The sequence below is a fragment of the Drosophila novamexicana genome, unplaced genomic scaffold (assembly GCF_003285875.2).
Source record: "Drosophila novamexicana strain 15010-1031.04,08,12 unplaced genomic scaffold, DnovRS2.1 tig00001151-arrow-arrow-pilon, whole genome shotgun sequence".
Taxonomy (NCBI): domain Eukaryota; kingdom Metazoa; phylum Arthropoda; class Insecta; order Diptera; family Drosophilidae; genus Drosophila; species Drosophila novamexicana.
Genome location: NW_020824842.1, coordinates 687874 through 702577, shown reverse-complemented (window position 1 = coordinate 702577; position 14704 = coordinate 687874).

Here is a 14704-nt window from a genome sequence, read left to right as displayed (position 1 = left end):
ACCCGTTTTCTGTTTTTCGCTCTTCAGGTAATGTTCCTGCTGTTGTAGCTGTCATCGGCGTTGAAATGTTGCAAAATGAATGCGAATTCAACACCTAGGCAACCAGCTGTGACAACAACACAATCTTCTTGGCCAACATTTCGTTTCATTTTCATTTTTTGGTTGTTTATATTCTACTCTAGCTAAGGGTATTCAAAATTTGTCACGCACTATATAATGCCGAGCAAAAGACATGTTTGGATCCTCTAATGTATATATTTATATATATTCTTGATTAGGGTCAACAGCCGAGTCAGGGGGTTAGTTCGGGTTAGTTCGCAGAATTGGTTTTTTTTATGGAACATATTTCAGCTTATCTTGAAAAAACTCAGCATTTGCGAGATTCACGAAAATAAAACTACTATATTTACTATATAAACATTCGGGTATTAATATTTGGTATGCAAAACCTTTTAAGCTAAATGTCTGCAAGGGTATTCAAACTTCGGCGAGCCGAAGAAGACGATTCTATTTCCTTTTTAGGTGCTTTTGGTTACGGCTCGCAGCGTGCGGTTGATTTACTATAATTGTAATCGACAGACGAAATAACAGAAGCAACAATACATGTTGGGAAAATGTGCGGAATGAGAAATACCATCTGTAATTGTTGTAGCTGCTGCCGTTGGACACGTTCCAAATACGGGGTGCCTTTTTTTTTATTGAAAGATATCTTTGAGAATGTGGCAGGTGTTATACATTCCTCAAGTTTTACCGATTGCTTAAAGTCAAATGCAATTCGATAGTTGTAAGAGTAGAGAGAGAGAGAGGGAAAGAGAGGGAGAGAGAGAGAGAGAGAGAGAGAGAGAGAGAGAGAGAGAGAGAGGAAAAGAGGGGGAGAGAGAGACAGTGAGAGAAAACCATGTAGCTTGTGGTAACGTGAAGTTAATAGCCAAATGAATTGGACTTTGAGTCTGCATCAGCTTAAGACTGTGTTGTCTTTGTCAGCGGTCAAGGTCTGCAGGTAATTTCTTGATAATAGCTTATATTTATAGTCAGCAAATCGGCTTTGAACCGAGCCCGTAATTTCACTTTATAATTTTCTCGTATGAAGCAAACCTTAATCCAAGCGAATTGTCTAGGAAGACAATTAACAAACCAAAACCCGAACCAAATATTAATTTTTCTCAAAACGTGTGGAAAACACTTTATGTAAGTCCAGAAACAAAGCATAAATTGCTTAGGTCGTAAACCTGAACTGTATATGACAAGATGTATATCCAGTATAACAGAAAGTATAAAAATTAATAATATCAATTATTTGTTTAACAGAGGTAGAGATAAAGATATGACAGAGCAAGGTTTGTTTAATCAAAGCCAGAAACATGGCTGTGAAAAGCTGTTTCACGAATCGTACCTAAAGTTAGCTAGTTGGAACCCAGCTACTATTACTTAAGAACTTCAATCGCAATCTCGATCAAACTTTGTAACATATCTAACCGACTTCTGTTCTGTTTGCAGACTGCGAGCTATTGCACCCTGTATAATAAATAGCCTGTGGCAGCTGGCAGGTGTCTCTGGGTGTTTATGGGGCTCAGCATCTAGATATTTACATATACAGAGAAGATGACCCACTCGGAGCATGCTTATGCCTTAAATTCGTCTATTGATGCGAGTTTGTTTGTGTGTGTGTGTGTGCTCGCATCTGTTGGCTTTGGCATTGCATTGGATAGCGCTGACTGCTCAGTTTATTAAAAATGTATGCTATAAAAATTGCGTTTTCATATGCGAGAGATGTTCCTGCATATTTTCACGCTACGCAGCTTAAAGCTTGCCTCAGTGTGTGTGCTTGTATGTGTGTTTATTTGTTTGCATGCGTATGTGTGTGTGCATGCCCGTAAAGAGGAAAGGATATCAGCATGCAAGCGCACGCTGCAACAATAATAACAACAACAACGTCTAACGGCAAGCATGTTATTCTTTTTGATACCCTGTTAACAACAACTTTCTTAAGACTGGGTATAATTAGCCCATTTAATACATAAATTCATGGCCATTTTTATAAATTTCCATTCAAGAAGATAAATATCTTATACTTAAATGCAGCCTAAGAATATGTTTGAAGTATTCTGCGTACAGGGTATGTTGCAGTTCCAGCCGCAGAACAGTTACCACGCCTATTATTATGTATGTGGGCTGGCGGATTTAAAGAAAATGTTGAATAAAATTCTAATAAAAGGAAATTGTCGCTGATTCGATTCACGCTTTGAACTCGCACAGCGTATAGGGTATTTGTGTGTTGTTCATTGCCATCGTCATTCATTTTAATATGGCCTTTGTTGGTATTTTATTTTATTTTTGGGCCTTTATTTTACCCGGCTACATTTTTAAAACGGCCGCAGTCCGGTTTGGGGCAACAATTTTAAGCACTGCTTAACATGCCACATAACACATGTAACTAACTAATGAGTGGGAAAGAGGCTGCCACAAAAGGCAAGCCAGGGAGCGGGAGAGAGAGGGAGAGTAAAAGAGTAAGAGAGCATCAATTTTTATGCATATTTGATGACCAATTGCGTGCCTGCTGTTGTGCATAGGTGAGTGTGTGTGCTTGTTGGAATGCGTGTGTATCTGTATTTAAGTATCCCAGATTATATTATATACAGCTATATAGCTATGTATTTTACCAGCGGATATCACCCTGCCTTGCCCGTGGCACGGATTATATAAATTTTCTCAAAAAGCTTTGAAAATGATTTTGAAACTAATCAGACGGTAAACAAATAACTTTCATAGAATCGTTTTACGCCAATTTACCATTGTTGCGGATGCGATTTCCCAATTCGCTGAAACAGGTATTTCTTAAGTTTCTATGTAGAGCTTTGAAATTAAGTTTGAAGCAAATCGGAAAAAACTTAAATCTTAGCCCAAAAAATCTTTGAATCGCATTTCTCCGAGGATGCTTTAATTCTGCGAAAAATGTGAAACACGTCTCAAATGATTTTTCATATAGATCCTTGAAAGTGAATTTGAGGGCGAAACGTCACCCAGCAAATCTTTGACCCCTCATTCCCACCGAGGAATACATTTTTGGAAAAGTGTGAAACACCGCTCAACTGAATTTGAACAAATTTCTTTGAAAATGAGTTTGAGGACGATCGGATGGTAAGCAAAAAAGTTTCATACAAACGTTCTTCGCGATTACAGTTTTGAATTTTCCAAGCCCCTTAACGTGCACCATCTTCACATAAGGTAACTACAGTGAAAATTTCAGCTTCCTAGCTTTTACGGCTGTGCGTTGATCATCAATCAGTCAGACAATAAGTCAGTCAGTCAGTCAGGACAAAAAGTTTTATATATAGAGATGTAGCTATATATAATATATTTTATGTCTAGAAGACGCGGGTCATTATCCATTTGATAAATCTAATGGCACACACAGGTTTGCCAAAACTGTTTCTTTCGTGCCTATAAAATTTAATTCCAGTGCCCGAAATGTATTTTGTAAGAAATGGCATTAAATACAACAAAATATTTCTCATTGTAAGCGCTCATAAAAGTTGCTGCCTCTTGCAGTTATCAGAGCTTGCTCAAAAAAAAAAAAAAAAAACATAAATAAGACATTATATATTTTATGGGGAAGATCTCGGGGAATTTGAGTGCTCCGAAAAGGCACATCACCTAAAGGACATCATGTGTGTGTGTATTTGCACATATGCATACTTATACATTGTACAGTTGCAATAAATGAATGCCACATTGAAAATGCAAGTGGTCGGGTGGGGAGGACCCGCTAGCAGATATCCTGTACCCAGCTACGGGCTGCTGTAATATGCATTCGCACTTGCTGCTGCTCTATTTATGCTGCATCTGTGCTTCTTCTTCACTATCCTCCAGATATAGAAAAAGGGAAAGGGAACGTACATCCAAATCGTGTGTTTCTTGCAGAGGGATATGCCCAACAAACTTGTTTTCGAAATCGATATTTATCGATATTTCCGAAATGTGTGTTAAATCGATATAAACAAGACAAGCTCTTGATGACACTCATTCGTTTCTTATTCCTTCCACATCTTGATTCCAACACTCGACAATCCAATCGTTTGACCGACCGCTCAAGTGGTAAGTTATAATGTTAAATTCTAAGCTGGTAGCTTTTGTAGATGCCAAGATCCACTTGTTCATACAGAACGCAGGAATAGCTGGATCGATTTAGCGCTACGTCCCGATAAAGTCTACATATATATAGTATGATTTCGGATATGCTTCCTTTCGGTATCATTTACACACAATTACATCGAAACAATATAGCCCTTCTACCTTTTTTCACGGGGTACAGGGTATATAAAAACAAACTCTATGCAACAAAGTTAATTTATGTGTCAAGTCGACGTTTCTGCTCAACTTTAAGATGAGTGTTTTCTAAAAATGTGTAACATGAAAATACATGTGTCAATACATTTACAGTTAATGCAAACACACACACGTACACACATACACCAACAAACATGTGTTTGTGTGTGTGTGTGTTAGTGCCTTGGCCGCTTTTCAGTTAAGCAAAAAGTTTTACCACCTGCGTTTTTCATTTACATGAGTAAGTTTCCACATTAAACGAAACAAAAATGAAAACGAAAATGAAAATGAAAAGCAAAATTATGCCTTTGCCTTCCACAGTGGGCCTCACGTGCTAAATACATGGCCTGTGCGCTGGAGGGTGGGGCATTATATGCACACTGGGTGATAAAGTTTTCCTTGAAAAGAAAACGCCCTCAACTTATGTAAGTATTTTCGCAGAATTGTGGAAATTTTCTTTTAGCATATTTCCATGCTGCCCGCTTCAATGATGTGCACGTGAAATATTATTTCAATGTTCATTCGATCAATTAGTATTTATGCACAACATTTAAATATTCATGAGCTAATAAAAAAAATATATACTGATATCTGCATATATATTGGTAAAATCAATTGCTTGAATATTTATATTGTAAATGACATTTTGGTTGCATTTACAATCCACAATAATCTGGGCCCGACTGCGATATACTCTGTGTGCATAAGACACATTCCTGAAGACACATTCTGATCTATGGTTCAGTGACTCTAAAACTGTAATCACAAAGCTCACTGACTGTCAAACTTTCAAATATGTATATCGAAATATCTCCCTGCCAAATCTTAGGAGTTAGTTCTAGCGTTAATCCATGGGACTCTCTTTGTCTAATACGTACATCTACTTCTTGTTGTTGTAGCTTCAATTGTAGGCCACATGCACTACAAGCCCCAATACACTCGATTGCACATTGTAAATAGAGTATATAAATGGTTTAAATTAAAATTGAATTTTAATTTTTTTAATTTTAATTTTATGTGGGAAAATTTAATTGAACGCATCAATTCAATACTCAATCAAAATATATAATTTAATTGATTGTAATAATCGCTTTAACGCATACGAAGAATGCAAATGGAATGTGTTGGGTCCAGGGAAAATCTCGTCTTATATAGATGCTTTAACTTGGGAACTACTGAGAGTCCAATTTTCTTAGATTGACGGCGGTATTTAGGAAACTCGAGACTAACATGTTAAACTTTACAAATTAACCTTTGCACTTGTTATTAATTTATATTTATTAAGCGTATGTATATTGGAGACTAGAAGAAATAACCTTGCCCGGTTCCAATTAAAATTAAAGTTAAGTATGTATAATGTTGCGACATGTTGGATTTGTATAATTATAAGCCCGATATGATAAACTGTCACGGTTAAGGACATCTTTTCTGCTCGCTTGGCAAATGCGAAACCCAAAGTTAAATACATAAGCGGCAGTTGATTAGGCAAACCCCAAGCTGGCAGCTGGCTCATTGGCAACAACTGGCTGTTTATACAGCTAAGCATGCGTGTAGAGCCCGCGGCGGCCTGGGCATCACATCACAACGCAGTACCACAAGAATGCCTCCACCTAACGCCTTTCCGATTAACTTAACAGGTTTCCTTGGAGCGAGCTTTGGCTTTGCTTTTTGACGATGTGGCACCTGGAGCGCAGATGGCGACGCACTTGAATAATAAACGTCTACTATCAAGTACCATGTTGCGTAACGGGCCTAGACAGATTTATATATACGTATAGATTTTATATGTATTAAATACATAATGTACCCATGTGCATGTGCATATATATGATTGACAGCGGTCGTTTTTTTTTCGTCCTGGTTGCCGGTGGGTTTATCAACCTAATTGATTTATTTTTTGCGTTTTGCTGTTTAATGTGAAATAATATTTTATGCCTTTTATGAGATTTTTTTATTAAATATTTTATTAATATAAGCAGTAGAATTATCATTATCATTCACATAAGCATTAGCAGGGCCATTAGCTTTTGCATTAGTATAAGCCTACACTTACTCTGTAGCAATATTAATACCTTTCACATTGGTTTTAGTATTAGTATCACCATAGGCATTATAATGTTTCGTTAGCGTATATATAGCGTTACCATTAACATTAGCATTGGTATTAGCATTAGCTTCAGCACTAGCTTCATTTTTAGCATTAGTAGTAGCTTAAGCACGAGTATTAGTATTAACAGTTGATTTACAAAGGAATCAGCATTAGCATTCGTACTAACATTATTGTTTGCATAGGCATTGGCATTGGTATTAGCATTTGCCTTATTGGCGTATTGGCGTTAGCTTAAGCTTAAGTTTCATCATTATCATTAGCATTAGCTAAGCATAATCATTAGCATTATCATTAGAATAATCATTAGCATTGGCATTTGTAATGGCATTAGCATTATCGTTATCATTGGCATTATCACTAGCATTAGAATGAGCACTAGCATAAGCATTAGCTTAAGCATAGGTTTTTGCTTTAGCGTTAGCCCTAGTATTAGCGTTAGCTTGCTCATAAGCATTAGCATTGACATACATTTATCTGACGTGAGTATATGTACTTTATATTTTGAATTTTAAGTTTCTTCATTCAATTGGTTTAATATTGACAGACGTACAGAGGGACGAGTAAGACCAATAAACTTGCTTTTATTGTATAAACAGGTTTATTAAATTAAATTTTTTTTTTTTTTTGTTTGCTCTACTTTAATTTTTCTGTTATTATAAGAAGCAACGTAAATTTATATGAATATTTCCAAACTACTTATTCTACTGGTAAGTCTAAAAATGTACAAATGTACAATGGGTGAGACATACGCAATCTCCTCAGCGTACGGACTCCTCTACTTCTACGCCTTTTTAGAAGACGCTTAGCCAGACGATTAGGATGGTTTCCCAGTCGCGCTATGTAACTTGCAGTCTGTATATTTATAACATCCCCTTTCGGCACTCCTAGGTCTTTTTCCAAAACGGAAGTTTTCATATACCAGGGGGCACCAGACAGATATCGGAGCGTTTTTGCTTGAAACAGCCTGATTTTTGTAGGACGGGACTTTGCAGCAATGCCATATACCGGAATGGCATAGGGCCAGGCGGGAGCTATGCAGGATTTATAAATGGTTACTTTATTTTTCAGAGACAACGCATTTTACTGCTCAGAAGCCATCTTAGTTTTCCCAATCTGTTCTTCAGGGTTACAGAGACACTTGTGATATGTTTGTTAAAATTCAAGCGCCTGTCTAAGTGCACCCCTAAGTATTTGTAGCTGTTGTGCAGTTAGTTTTCCAATCTTGGGAAACAATCTAATAGGCCTGTATGAGTCTAGGGACGAGGGGCTCTTTCCAGCCTTATGGATAATGCATATTCTCGCCTTTTGCGGATGATAAGCCTGAAGGCCTTGTCTTCCTTCAGTTGGTATGTGAAGTGGTGTGCATTATATTCCTTGAGAAAATGCACTAGACTACGATAAGAGTTCGAGTTTGAGACAAGAACTCTGACTCCATCTGGGTCACATTGCTTACATTTTCGATGAAGATGGGGGGTGACTTTTTGGATCTGGGTACTCTGACTTCCTTTTCCGCACTCAGCTTTATTTCCATTTCCTCAGCCAAAGCTTTGGAATGAGCTACTTCCACCTCTGTAGGATCATCGGTCTTTTCATTTGCCAGTAATGCAAATTGGTTTTTGAGTTTATTGGGATCTCCTTTAGACGTCTGTCGATATCTGAGATGCAATTAACGTCCATTTTTTACCGTTTGCTTTTGGAAAGCTTGAAGGCAGTTTACGTTTTATGTTGGTCGTCATCCAGCTGAGTGATTTCACTAATGACTTTCCTTGTTCATTGATATTATTTGCTGATTTGCTTGCAACTACACTTTTTTAGTTAATATTTGGGATGGTGCACACTCCTCCACTTGAAGTTCTGACAGTGTAGGAAGACGCGTAGATGGAGTTTGTCGACGTCAATGTGCATGTCATTGCTGCAAAATTGTTACTACTGCTACTAACTACTAACATCCATGCCCAACATTGGGCTCAATGTTGTTTTTTTTTTTCTTATTAATTTTTCACGAAAGATAATAAATTTAATGGTACAAAATTTTTAATTTTTTTTTTTTTAAGAAAATTTACCTCTGCGTTTGACAAGCAGTTTTGTTAAAGTGATTAAATGAGATGAAATTAAATTGCACACAATACCAAACTATTGAAAAGCATAATTTCATTTAAATATTAATTCGATGAATGTAAAAGGATAGTCTTGTGTCCAGCATTAGCATTGGCATAAGCTTTGGCATAGGCACAGCCAGTAGCCAGTAGCTTTAGTCTTTGATATAACGCTGGCGTTTACATTAGCATAAGCTTTAGGCTTGCAATAGAATTGGCATAAGCATTAGCTTCAATATTAACATTAGCATTAGAAATCACTTTTACAACACTGCTTGTCAAACGCAGAGGTAAATTTTCATCAAAAAAAAAAATAAAAATTGTGTACCATTAAATTTATAATTTTCGTGAAAAATTAATAAGAAAAAAACAACATTGAGCCAAACAACATTGGGCATGGATGTTAGTGCATCCACGCCCTCTCAACCGAGAGAGCTGCGACCAGAATTCGCTAAAATGATGAGAATTGCTGGCGCTACACCTGCGGAAATTCGTGAAATGATTTCCCTAAATACTGTAAGTGCTTCAAATACTGCAATTAAGTGCAGTAGTAGCAATTTTGCAGCAACGACATGCACATTGACGTCGACAAACTCCATCTACGCGTCTACCTACACTGTCACAACTTCAAGTGGAGGAGTGTGCACCATCCCAAAAATTAACTACAAAAGTGTAGTTGCAGGCGCACCAGAAAGTAATATCAATGAACTAGGAAAGTCATCAGTTAAATCACTCAGCTGGATGACGACCAAAATAAAACGTAAGCTGCCTTCAAGCTTTCCAAAAGCAAATGGTAAAAAAGGGAGGTTAATTGCATCTCAGATATCGATGGACAGACGTCTAAAGGAGATCCCAATAAACTCAAAAAACCAATTTGCAATACTGGATAATGAAGAGAACGATGATCCTACAGAGGAGGAAATAGCCCATGCCGAGGCACTGGCAGAAGAGATGGAAGTAGAGCTGAATGCGGAAAAAGAAGCCAGAGTACCCAGATCCAGGAAGCCACCCCCCATCTTCATTGAAAATGTAAATAATGTGACCCAGATGGAGGCAGAGCTTGATACAGTCATTGGGTCAGATAGTTATACCCTCCACGTTGGAACACAAGGAAAAGTAAGAGTTCACGTTGAAAACTCGAATTCATATCGAAGCCTAGTGCAGTTTCTCAAAGAAAATAATGCACATCACTTTACATACCAACTGAAGGAAGACAAGGCCTTCAGGATTATCGTCCGCAATTTGGCTAGCACCACCCCTGAAGATAGCATTAAAGAGGAGTTTATGCGATATGGACACAATGTCCTTCGTATCCACAATCCTCGTCCTCGTAAGGCCCAACAACAGGAAAACGGTGAAGCTATTGAGGAACTAATACAAAATAATTTCTTTTTCATTGATTTGGCTCGCGAGCCTAATAATAAGGATGCGCTGAAAATCAAGCAAATAGGGCGACAAAGAGTCTTGGTTGAAATACCAAAGAAAAATTTGAATGCCATCCTGTGCCACAGATGCCAAGGATTTGGACATACAAAAAACTACTGTATGAGGCCTTATACCTGTGGAAAGTGTGCTCAAAATCATCCAACAGCTCAATGCAAAGAAACCTTGGTTGAGAATCTTTGCTGTATCAACTGCGGTGGAAACCATGAGGCTTGGCATAAGGGGTGCAATGTGTTCAAAGCTAGAACGCAAGAAAGAAGACCAAAAGTAAGTCTAGGACTTAAAAGTAATGTCAGTGGCAAAAAAGACCGTCAGCAACACATTCCAGCAACCTTAGTGCGAGGAAATATTTCGTACGCCGATACTCTGCGTACTGGGCTGGAAAAGTTCAATAAAGAGACGTCAATTAGGAACCCTACCCCCAAGCACCAAGATACCCCACCCCACAATAGTTCAAGGCTGGAGGCTGCAATAGAAGCACTCACTGTGAAAGTCGACACTCTACAAGCTATGTTTAAGGAACTTCAGGAGACGAATCAGTTCCTAAAACAAATGTGTCTGAGTCTATTGAACGCCAAAAAATGATGCACAATTCACTAAGCCTCGGATTGTGGAATGCCCGTGGTATCTCTGGGCATGTGGAGGAGCTTAAGCACTTCCTAACTGAACATAATATTGACGTGATGCTAATTACAGAGACCTGGCTTCAGACCGGTGTATCCATCTTTATTCCAGGCTACAAAATTCACAAAGCGGATCATCCTAGCGATAGAGCAAGAGGAGGAGCGGCGGTGCTTATTAAGCAGGAGATCGAATATTTCCAAAATGAACCGGTAAGGATGGAGAAATTGCAAATGGCCAGCATCCAGATTGCAACTAGCAGGGGTGAATTAACCATTGCTTCGGCATATCTCCCGCCGCAACTGTCGTGGTCAGCAATGGAATTCCAGCAACTTTTTAGCGGACTAGGAAGAATGTTCCTTATAGGAGGCGATTTTAACGCAAAAAACAGATGCTGGGGTTGCTTTAGAGCTAACGCAAGAGGCACCTGCTTACTGGACGCGGTGCAAAACTCATCATCTGAAATACTAGCGACTGGGCAAGCCACTCATTTCCCGTTTGCCCAAAGTTACACGCCGAGTGCCATTGACTTCTTTATTTATAACGGACTTCACCCAGATGGCTTAAGTATAAGGCCTGAGTTTCAGCTATCCTCTGATCATATCCCACTAGTAGTTGGTTACGACTGTATTCCAAAGGGCAAAACAATTAAAGGTCGTCTGCTGCCTCCTGGAGCCAACATTGCTGCTTTTCGACGAGATCTAGAGGAAACTCTAGACCTAAACTTGGAAATACTTGCACCAGAAGACATCGAAGATGTATATGCGCTATTCCTGAACAAGGTTCACTCGGCAGCCCTCATTTCTGCGCCAGTAAGCCGATCAGAAAGCTCACGACCACAAGTGAGACTTCCGCCAGCAATCCATACACTACTGCTGATTAAGAGAAGGATTAGAAGGCAGTACTGTCGAACCGGAGATCCAATTGTGGACAGGATCTACCGTAGAGTGTCGAACCGTGTCAAAAAGCTGCTGCAGCTGAATAGACAAAGGGAAACCGACCGTTTTTTGGAAAATGTTTCTCCAGATGAATCCTCAAGTCACTCCCTATGGAGACTGACGAGAAGGCACAAACAGCAAGTGTCCCCCAAATTTCCGATCAGAAAGCCTGATGGATCTTGGGCCAGATCCCCAAAGGAACGGGCTGATGCATTTGCCGAAGACTTGGAGGATCGCTTCAAGCCTTTTAATACAAGTTCGGCAAGCATGAACAGAAGGGTTCAACTCACACTGGAGAGCCCAGGCCAGCTAAGCCTCCCAGTTGCTCCAATCACTGTCAACGAAGTATCAGACCACATAGCAGCACTTAAGACAAGAAAAGCTCCTGGCGATGATGGCATCGACAACATAACACTAAAGGCATTGCCGGTCAGAGCAGTCCTATTTTTAGTGTTAATCTTTAATGCGGTATTGAGATTGGGGCATGTTCCAAGCCAATGGAAAAAGGCGAGAATATGCATGATCTATAAGGCTGGAATGAGCCCCTCGTCCCTAGACTCATACAGGCCTATTAGTTTGTTGCCCACGATCGGAAAACTATTCGAACGTTGTCTGCTTACGAGACTGCTGTCTTTGGACAGAATTAAAGAAAAAATTCCCCCCTTTCAGTTTGGGTTCCGAAAATCTCATGGCACACCGGAACAGCTAAATAGGGTGGTGAATTTTATCCTCGAGGGTTTCGAAGCCAAAGAGTACGTAGTGGCAGCGTACTTAGACATAAAACAAGCCTTCGACAGAGTCTGGCATGATGGGCTACTCTGCAAAATTAAGCCCTTACTGCCACCTCAACTATATTTAATTGTGCAGAATTATTTGACAAACCGGTCATTTTCGGTAGTACTCGATGGAGTTGAGTCAAACATGAAGGCCATCGGGGCTGGCGTTCCTCAAGGGAGTGTGCTAGGGCCCACGCTCTACACCCTCTTTACCTACGATATGCCCACTGGCTCTACAATTGAAGTCGCGGACCCCCACGACCTTACAATCGCCACTTTTGCAGATGACACAGCCATCTTGTCAAGAAACGATTGTGTCTACGAAGCTACCGACGTCCTGCAGCAATATCTCCACCAATTTGAAATGTGGGCCAAGCGCTGGAATATTGGCATTAATTTAAATAAATGCGCCAATGTAACCTATGCGCTACGGAGGGACATGTGTCCGGGAGTTTTCTTGCGCGGCCAATTGGTGACGCACTTCAACAGCCACAAATACTTAGGTGTGCACCTAGACAGACGCTTGAACTTTAACAAGCACATCACAAGTGTTTCAGTAACCCTAAAGAACAGAATAAGAAAACTAAGATGGCTTCTGAACAGTAGAAATGCGCTATCTTTGAAAAATAAAGTCACCATTTATAAATCCTGCATAGCTCCCGCCTGGCGTTATGGTATCCAGGTATATGGCATTGCTGCAAAGTCCAGTCTTTCAAAAATCAGGGTGCTCCAAGCAAAAACGCTCCGATATCTGTCTGGTGCCCCCTGGTATATGAGAACCTCCGACTTGGAAAAAGACTTAGGAGTGCCCAAAGTCGGGGACATAATAAATATACAGGCCGCAAATTATATAGCGCGACTGAGAAGTCATCCTAATCGACTGGCTAGGCGTCTTCTGAATAGGCGCAGAATTGGAGGACTCCGAACGCGGAGGAGACTACGAAGGTCTCACCCAATAGATCTCCCAGATCGATTTATATAGTTGACACTGTAAATTTGTATATAAGACTTACCAGTAGAATAAGTAGATTGTAAATATTCATACAAATTTAATTTAAGTTGTTCCAGATAATAACAGAAAAATTAAAATAAAGCTAAACTTAATAATAAAAAAAAAAAAAAAAAAAAAAAAAAAAAAGCATTAGAAATAGCAGAAGGAATTTCATTGGCTTTCTTCTCAAGCATCTCTGATGTCATTTGCAGTGAAACACGTGAACATTTTGGAATGCCATTAGAAGTCTTATTGGTGGTACACAAGGCGTGTTTAATAATGTATGTTATCATTAAAAGGGAATTTGAAATGACGTGCGAATTGCCCACCAATCAACTTTCTTTGTGTGTGCGAGCTAAAATGCGTGTGTATACGTTTAAGTGCTGATTGTTGGTAGCATTATCCAGCAACCTAATATGCCGGATAGTTTAATTAAGTTTTCGTAGCTTACATTTTCCCCCTTACATTTACTTTCTGCGCCTGGTGCTATGCAACACATTTTTGACTGCGTTCTGTGTGTGTTGGCTGACTTTTAAAAACAATAAGCCAACATTTTAGGAAGGAATTTCACATTAAATTTCCCACAAAATATGTGAAAACAGTTTTTGAATCAGTTTTCCGACGGCAACTTTCGAAGCTTGTTCTGTAATTGATTTTATTCTGATTTCAATAAACAGATTTGGTAAGGGGTAGTACAAAAAATGATTGTACAAATAGTTAGAAACATAAACACATGGGTTAATTATGAATTTAGTTTAATTCGCGCATAATACAGGCTATATTTTTAGGCCTTGTTTAAAAAACACGTGGATTAATTGTTTATATCTTAGATCATTTTTTTGCTTAGACTAAGTACAAGGTATGTATTAGAATTTTATACTTAGTTTGCAGAATTTAATGTTTAGCATTTGGCATAAAGTTTTTCTTTTGTACTGAACTTTGGCCAAGTTAATGCTGGGTATTGAAATATTTGTTTACTTATCCTTTTGAAGGGTATTGCTTGATTTTTAAACTTTTGGATATTCGCCGGCTCTAGACTTTTTTTCCAGGAATTTTAATTGATATGCGATTGAAAGTTTATACACACTGCCACACACACATACACACGTACACACACAATGGTTATCAAGCACACGCATATTAATACTTGAACTATACACACACATACCAACACATACACATTCATAGACAGACATATATGCACAAATGAAATTCAATTAGAGTTTTCTGTTCTTTCATCAGCTCCTTTGCTTTTACCGCTTGCCGCTTGCCCCTGGCGCCCTACATTTTTATTGCCGCCATTCTCCACCCTTCTATATCTATCATACTCATCCTTGTTCTGGTTCCCATTCCTATGCTCACTTTGGTCGTGGCTATTTGCTTTCATTTGCCTCCTAAGTGGA